The 9,346-nt window shown below is 31.6% G+C and overlaps 1 protein-coding gene across 1 annotated transcript in view; it reads right to left on the reverse strand.

Annotated features, from left to right (window-relative positions):
- The window catches only part of LOC135203515 (uncharacterized), a 68,783-nt gene extending 59,743 nt beyond the window's left edge, over nt 1-9,040 (reverse strand). Inside the window, exon 1 of the mRNA XM_064233248.1 lies at nt 8,690-9,040. The gene's annotated coding sequence lies outside the window, so the exon portion shown is untranslated. The remainder of the gene's footprint in view (nt 1-8,689) is intronic.
- Nucleotides 9,041-9,346: the final 306 nt, after the last annotated feature.

Raw genomic sequence — 9,346 nt, forward strand, 5'->3', positions numbered from 1 at the left:
ATACTATATATATATATATATATATATATATATATATATATATATATATATATATGAATATATATATATATATATATATATATATATATATATATATATCTATATATATATATATATGTGTGTGTGTATATATTTATGGAGATTGTATACTTATTGAATGGTGTATTCAACACAACTTTCAGATCTCAGTTATCAACAAAAACAAATCATAAGAAAGCTCATATTTCTATAGCTTTTTGTTCCCTCTCGCGAAGGGAAGGTAAAATATGTCTCGCACTGGAGTGGAAACTATAAGAAATCGCGGGAAAAATTTATTGTTGGACCGCTTCCAAACTCACCGTCGAGTAACATTCAAGAATTTGTTGCCCTGTTTCTTTACTGATATCTTACGGCTCAGCACAATTCAATAAAAAGCGTTCTGTCATTGTTTGAAGAGATGTGTTTACAGTGAATGCACTGGGTGGGGTGCGTGAAGTGGATTCTCTTACTTCACCTTACTTCGTCGTCTAGATGCAGTGCATGTTTGTATATATATATATATATACATATATATATATATATATATATATATATATATATATATATATATATATATATATATATGTTATATATATATGTATGTATATATATATATATATATATATATATATATATATATATATATATATATATATATATATATATATATATATATATATATATATATATATATTTTTTTTTTTTTATTCATCTCTTCGTGTTCAAAGTATATAAGTTTAATCTTATTTCTTTGGACCTTTTCTATTTTCACAAAAAAAAATATTTTCTATGGGAACTTGTTTAATGAAAATGGATTTTTTTATATTATTAATGTTAATATGCAATCACGTAATAATAATAATAATAATAATATAATCGTAAACGTAACTCCTAACTGTAATTCGTGCACTAAATACCATGCTTTGATTAATAGTGGAGCAATATCAGAACCCCAAACATTCCTCAGTTGATTACGCGCTGAATTTAATCTAAGTAAATAATAACAGTGGAAGAGCTTCACGCCTAATGGAAAATCTAATACAACTTGCATCAGTGGTGAGCCACATTTGGTTATTTGTATGATTAGTGTGCCTTGTATAAACATTTCTTGATTACATATCGTTCACGAATTATATATTACACACAGAATGATATTAAAGAAGTTCGCATGACCGGATATTCGGATCAAAACGGTACCCGGTTAACCTGCTCCTAATACCATCGATATTCTTCATCGTAAAAGAAGAGTAGGAGTGTATTTGGAATCCTCGTGAAATATTCTATGAGAATAATGCTTTCTTTTTTCCCTACGAATAATTATAAAGGCTAAACACGTCTCGCTATTAAATCTAAGTTTAGGGTCCGACTTTGGTTCAATTCGGTCCAGTAGTTTCGCCGTCTATAGCGAATATACATACATACACATAGTCCGATTGTCAGTTTTATATATATGATGTAAATCGGCTTTAGGATGAAACACATTAACAGTGTGAGAAACTCCAAGGATGATTATCAATAAACACAGTTTAATGCAGCGTAAATTATTCTCACACATTGAGGAACTTTGGAATACTTTCTCAATTTTATTTTTATGAATATCGCAAATTCGTGGGTTGATATATATATTTATAACAAAATGTATTAATAAAATGTCAAGGTTGGCGTGTTACAGAACATTGGTTTAAACTTGTATAAATCTGACATACACTTCAATCACATTTGCAATGACACAAAGGAAAAATGTTACTAATTTATCTCAAGTATTTTGAGCATTTCTCTCATACATTCTTAACCCCTAATGCCCATCTTTTCATCAACATCATAATTGTGCTGCTTACTTCATAAGAGGCACTTCCACAAGGACTCAGACATGCCATATTTACATCATTCTGGCCGAGTCTCTTATCTCCATTAAGCATTCAAAAGCTCTTCCACAGAGCCACTCCATGGATGCATGATTACAGTCTCTTCCAACTCCATATCTCTAATTGCACTCTAAGCTCAGAAGATCCATGCCCTCATTTTCCAGAGCAAAACTTCTCTCTCTCTCTCTCTCTCTCTCAAAAATGAGTATAAATTTCTGTGTTGGACTACTGTATTCAACTTATTTTATGACACTCGACGAAACCTTGATTTTTACTTATTTTTTAATAAGTTCTCTCCAACGCATTGCAGGTGTAAATCTAGATACATTTCCCTCATCTTCTCATAAATACCAGAATCTCTCGACCTAATTGCATTTTAAACATTCTATCACCCGTAAAATACATGCTTTTATATTTGCTTCAATCAGATAACGATCACATACACTTTAAGCTACTATTTTTTAACCTTTACGTCTATCAGCTTGCTCTTCCATCTGTGACGCAAATGGATAACCTAATCAATTTTTTTTCATCGCCATTTTCTCTCTCCCTTGCACACATAAGAAAGTTCTCCTTTGGAAACATCGCATTCCAAAAAAATGACATATTTATGCGTACATATTTACACATACGTGTATATATAATATATATATATATATATATATTATATATATATATATTATATATATATATATATATATATATATATATATATATATATAGAGAGAGAGAGAGAGAGAGAGAGAGAGAGAGAGAGAGAGAGAGAGAGAGAGAGAGAGAGAGAGAGAGATGAAAGTTTTGTTAAACAGAATCATAATTAGTCCCAAATTGCATACGCGGGTGACTTCCCCTCATATATGTCCAATTCGCCCCACATCGTATGATGATGAAACAGATGGTCTTTTTTGATGTCGAAGTGAGGCAAAATGAGAATGAATGTTTTCATAAATTATTTCACTCACGTCATATTTACTTTCCATTATATATGTGTACATTTATGCAGAGACAACAGAAGTATACCTGTAATGTCACCGAATTATGTTCCGTAATTGTTGGGTATTTCAGAGGTAAACATCCACTTTTTGTTCAGCAATGAAAAAGAGAAAAAAAATGGCTGAAAATATATTTGATCGTTATCTGATTGAAGCAAATATAAAAGCTAAGATTTTGCGGGTGATCGAATGTAAATGCAATTAGGTATTGAGCGTCTCGTATTTCTTATTAGAACACGACAGATATGTAACTAGATTTAAAACTGTATCATGTTGGAGAGAACTTATTCAAAATAAGTAAAAAACAAGGATAAGTATGAATGGGAGCACTGAATTATTAAGTTGTTTAACTTTTCAAACTCACACATAAAAAGATATGAACACACTCGAAAACGCAAAGAACACTGATGCTGCATACTGAGGAATATCTTTCATAAAACGATGAGTGACGGCTACGCTGTTGGAGAATATGGTTTTCTGGTGTTGTAAATCCACTAAAGATCATTCACTTCTCACTCGTACAGTTCAGCAAGAGACTATAAACCTTTGCGTCTCAGGAGTCGCGCTTGGAGGGATTTAGAAACTTGTTCGAAACAAGTTTATACGTGGCACTTTTACCCAGCAATTCTGAAGATATATTTCCAGTGAGTTTATGACAGAAGTCCGGTGAGATCTTCATAGTCGATGCCGTGGATGGCATCACAGATCCAGAAAGGATACACTCATCATATTGTTTGATAATACTGTGGCAATGTTTCCAATTTGCTCGATTAATTAAAAGATTTCTTTTTTCGTTGAGGAGTCTCACTTGAATCTCACTTCTTAGCTTATTTGCCATTTACTTAATTTCGTTATTGAATTATATTATTTTTCTTCGTTATTTACATATAATTGATTATTTTGTACTTCTTAATTTCCTTCCAACATTTCTTTTGTACTTTTTAATTTCCTTCCAACATTTCTTTTGTACTTTTTAATTTCCTTACAACATTTCTTTTGTACTTTTTAATTTCCTTCCTATGTTTCTGTTACATAGAGTCGAAAAATTTATTGTATTTCTGTTTTACCGATATCTGAGAAATTATATTGCAATACAATACATATACACTAGATAAAAGTACTTCGATAATGAATATTACTTATTATTATGTAGAAATTTTCATAAAAGTACTTCGATAATGAATATTGCCTATCACAGTGTAGAAATTTTCTTATAAAAATATGAATGGTATTATGTTTCACTAGAATGAGTATTGAAATGTATGTACTAACCATTCTAAATGGAATATAGAAATTGACTGTCACTTTCAATATGAAATGAGTTGCTTTCTTTCTTAGAGCCCATAGGCTTGTAGCATTCTACTTTCTCAATTAACGTTCCAATAAAAAAAATGTCTATATATGATTCCTTCACAGAGAGAACCCTTCACTCCTCAGCAACCAGAATTGCGTTCGAGGTCTTACCGAAGTGGACAATTTTTGCGCGCAACGTTAACACTTGTTGTGTCGCAATGATACAAAAATTAATGGCATTTCAACATGATAGTTAGTGGAATGTTGCTGGTCGGAGTTAGGCTGTTTTTGTTATTGGCTAGTAAACTCAGCAATATATATATATATATATATATATATATATATATATTATATTATATATATATATATTAGATATATATATCTATATATATATATATATATATATATATGTGTGTGTAGAATCTACTGGGTCACTTTTTTACCAGATACATATGCAGTTGTAATATCCACAATGCCCTCTTAACTTCTTGAATTCTTTGCTCTTTTTTGGATACGCCTGTCACTACAAAGCCTAAAGATCCAGTTCAAAGAAATTTGAAGAAGAAATTGTGATGTCCGGTCCTGGAAACGAACCCAGGTCCAGTAATCACAAAGAGTCACGTTGCTGACGTGACCTCTTTGTGATTATTGATTATTGGATCTGAGTTCGTTTCCAGGACCGGACATCACAATTTCTTCTTCAAATTTCTTTGAACGTGGATCTTTAGGCTTTGTAGTGACAGGCGTATCCAAAAAAGAGCAAACAATTCAAGAAGTTTAAGAGGACATTGTGGCTATTACAATTGCATATGTATATATATATATATATATATATATATATATAATATATATATATATATATATATATATATATATCTATACATATATATATATATATATATATATATATATATATATATATATATATATATATATATTGTATTAGCCCGATACCACAATGACTCTTGACTCCTCGATTTTTCACACCTTTTGGATACTCTCCTCAAGTAAAATCTAACTTCCTAATAGAACTTGCGAACCCTTGCTGGTTCTTCATTAGTTTTACTTCTTGATTTAGTCCTGAGTCAAGTTACTTGGAACTATTTGAGATTCTCATATATATAATTCTCTAAATTTATTTGATAAACAAAATCACTTTGTGCCCCACTGATACATGCATAAGTTTTGATATTTGTTCTATTTTGACTTAAGTCCCTATATAATCTATTTTAGAGTATCTTAGTAACGAACTAACCCAGCACGAATTACCTCTACGTGTTAGTCATATTATTTCACTCACTAGGTTGTGCACTTGTGATCGTAAGTTTATATTCAATGGTGAATTTTATCAACAAATATTTGGTATGGCAATGGGCAGCCCTTTATCACCACTCCTCTCAAACTTGTGCATGGAATTCTTTGAAATATACTATTTACCTAATATAATTTATATATCTTTAAAGTGATATAAATATGTTGACGATAATTTTGTTGTTTTGCCTGCTGGTATTGATGTAAATGATGTACTCTCTAACTTAATAACCAGGTACCATCAATTAAGTTTACTTTAGAACTTGTAAATACAATTGCATCCCTTTCCTAGACGTTTTAATACATAGAGAACCATTTCAATGTGAATTCATTATCTATAGATAACCAGCCAACAGCTTAAATTATGTCAGTTTTAATCCAGGCCGCCATCTTAATATCAAAATGTCAATTTTTTCTCCGGTGTATCAATTTACTCTTCGGTGATTTTACGAGCATTACACATTGTCAGTCCCCAATATTTGGATCAAGAAATTAAATACTTGAGAAAAATAGGAACAAATTTCTTTTATCTCTCACATATATGAGATATTTGCTATAATAAAGCCCACAAAATTTTGTATAGAGTAAGTAACGCATAAAAAGATATTTCTAAGAACTTCCTTAGCTTGCCTTATTTCAGCTGTTTTGAAACCACAAAATCACTGTTAAAATCTTGTAAGGTCAACCTCCTTTTTTTCTTATAATAACACACCAAAAGGAATGCTAATAAAAAATGGCACCAAGGAAAGAAGCAACATAATATATAAAATTCCATGTTTGGATTGCCCCTCGTTTTATATCGGCCAATCTATTAACGAATTAAACAGCATAAATATTCAGTCCAACCATAGAATAAAACGGAACGGAAGTTCAGTAATTGGAAGGTCTAAAGATTTCTTGTGAAGAAATCTTCTAGAATCTGCCATTAGACAATTTACTTCTTATCGTAATTTTAATATTAGCTCTGTCTTGTATTATCTGAGCCCTCATATAAACAATATGTTTAAGACTGATCGTAAAGTAAAACCACTAACTTAATTACAAATTAGTTACCTTATAGATACTTTCTTTGCACATATGTCTAATATAAATTTTTTGTGGATAAGTTTACCTTGCGAAAAAGGTTTCATAGTTTACCATAATGAAATTTTGTGTGTGGCTAGTTATTGACCTGTATAATCTCTTAATTACTGTCTTGTCTCTGGTTCTGAACAGTTGGACTTAACCTTTTGTAAAGCTCTTAAATTGGACACCTGTTTTGGGAAGGTTACTAATTCTCCAGAAGTGTTGAATTCTAGGTACATATTTTCCTTTATAAACCCCATCTGTCATTTATACGACATTTCTTTGTAAACTTCTCTTCATATAATTGTCAGTCTGCTAAGTAAAGGACATCAAGTCAAAAGGCCTCACAGCACCACTACGTTTCACAATCCTTCGTGGATTTTGTCTTTATTTATATATTCATCATATTCTACATTTTCTTGATCCAGTTATATATACTTGACATATATATATATATAATATATATATATATATATATATATATATATATATATATATATATATATATATGTAAATACCACAGGAAAATGAAGGCAGAAATCCAAGCGCTTTTCGTCTTTACGAAGACATTGCCAAGGAACGACGAAAGCGCATGGATTTGTGCCTATCATTTTCTTGTGGTATTCGCTTATTTAATGAAGTCACCTGCATCTACTGTGATTTTTAAGCATATATATATATATATATATATATATATATATATATATATATTATATATATATATATATATAAAGTTTAAAAGACCATAGAAACGCTGTTTACACGACAAAACCAGACGCTTCGATGGACAATCTTTAGTCCTGTCACTGGTGAATGTGAAGGAGAGTTGGTGAGTGACAGGTGATATCAACCAATGGAGATCAGATGTGGAAACGACGTTGCTCATCCATTACTACCAACGCTGCTTCCACGCCTGCATATTCCATATAATAACGCTTGTCGCTTGCCAGCTGTCTTCACTCTGCAGTCGCCAGTGATTTAAGATTAAAATTTGTCAACCGAAATGTAATGTTTTATAGAAAAGAAGATGTTTTTTTTCATGGACGTTGTAAATTTCCTAGAACACTTCGATTACAGTAAAAACTATATTAATATTGTGTGAACATATATATGTGTTTGTGTATATATAAAAACGCATGTGTACACATATGGAAAGTATTTTTATACTCGGCATTTGTGCAGCCTTAAAAGCGGAAAAAGAATAACAACCAGAAATGCAACTTATTTTACTCATTAAAAAACGAATCAGTATTTTATTGCAAAATTGATACGTGCAGTTATGAAAGCTAAATGTATGTTTATTTGATAGTCTAAAAGGTATTTTATAGACAGGGATAAATGAAATTTGCGAAGTATTTAAATACCTTTTTAAAAGTGCTGTTCACAATCAAGTCTATTTGTGCAGAAAACTGGTTGCGAAATTGTAATACAATAAAACACTAAAGACATCGACAGGAATTCCATTCCAACAGCGAATCTATATCAAAGAACAATTCATTCAAATAAAGTAAACCCAGTTTTGTAAATAAACGTTCAAGTGTCGGGTAATATTCAAAGCGTCGCAGCGTTTTTTGGCCAATCAGAAAATAAGAGTTGGTCGCTCTGTAAAATTGCTGATACAGTACAAATCAAAACTAAAACTGAACTGTATTACCAGAATAGATTACAATTAACGAGTTGTAATTTGCTTATTCAATAGTAAGAAAAATTCAAACTTAAAAAACAGAAAAACATCAAAGGTTCTTCATATATGAATCAAATATCCAATTATCAAGAAATTCACTGTAACTTGGGACTAACTAACTCACGCCCAAAAAAAGAGAATGTTTTTAAATCGTGGTCAGGATAGCTGCACTTATCAGATATAATTCCTTTGTAATGTAAAGTTATTCCAAAGGCAATTTGAATTCGAGATAAATGGATTATTTGTGGCTTAATGACTGAGCGTATTTTAAAAAAATCCATCTGTGCAATTTTGTATTAACATAAAATGCACATTTTAATACAAATGTACATATGAACATTTGTATTAAATTGTATATCTATGACATGTATTCATGCTCGTAAACAAATGTGCAATCTTGTGCTTCTGTACAAAAAAACTAATGAAAAGTTCCCAACATAAAGTATTGAATAGTTTCTTACCTTTAAAGGCGACGTTCGTCCGCTTTCATGATATCCTCCCAAATTAAAAGTTTCAAGTGTTTTTACAAAGTCAGGAATTTGTCTTGCCTTGTTACCACCTTTGAATTCCTTCGGTTAATGAAAAACGCGAACAAAAGTTAAAAAATATTTCATAACTTCAAAATTCACCAGAATACAAAATTCATCATGCTACGGCACGAATAATAAGCAAGAAGGAGTAAGTGAATGCAGTAAAAATGTATCAATGAGAAATGCTTCGTTTTCTGAAAGCATCGACTTCGGGAGAGAGAGCGAGAGAGAACTTCGCGGGAGGCCGAGAGGCGATCGGCGGCACGTCTTTCCACCTCGGGTTCCAGAGCACAACTAGCGCCTGTGACAGGCGGTTGGCGTTGGCCCCGTAGCTTCGTCGTCGAACCCGAGGGAGGCTGCTAAATATCGCCTCTCTGAGACGCAGAATATCTCGTCATCAGCCGTTGTTTCTGAGTGATGTCAGTTTTTCATGGCGGTAGAAGACACTTTCATTCTTGGCGTCATTAGAGGAGTAATCCAAAGGTATAATCGTAATGTTTTCTCTCTAGAAATCTCTCCGCTTTTAATTCAGAGTAAACTAGCGGATGAACAAAGATGAACAGGGATAGTGCGACGTACTTTGTTTCC

This window comes from Macrobrachium nipponense, chromosome 36, assembly GCF_015104395.2.
Source record: "Macrobrachium nipponense isolate FS-2020 chromosome 36, ASM1510439v2, whole genome shotgun sequence".
NCBI classification, from domain to species: Eukaryota; Metazoa; Arthropoda; class Malacostraca; order Decapoda; family Palaemonidae; genus Macrobrachium; species Macrobrachium nipponense.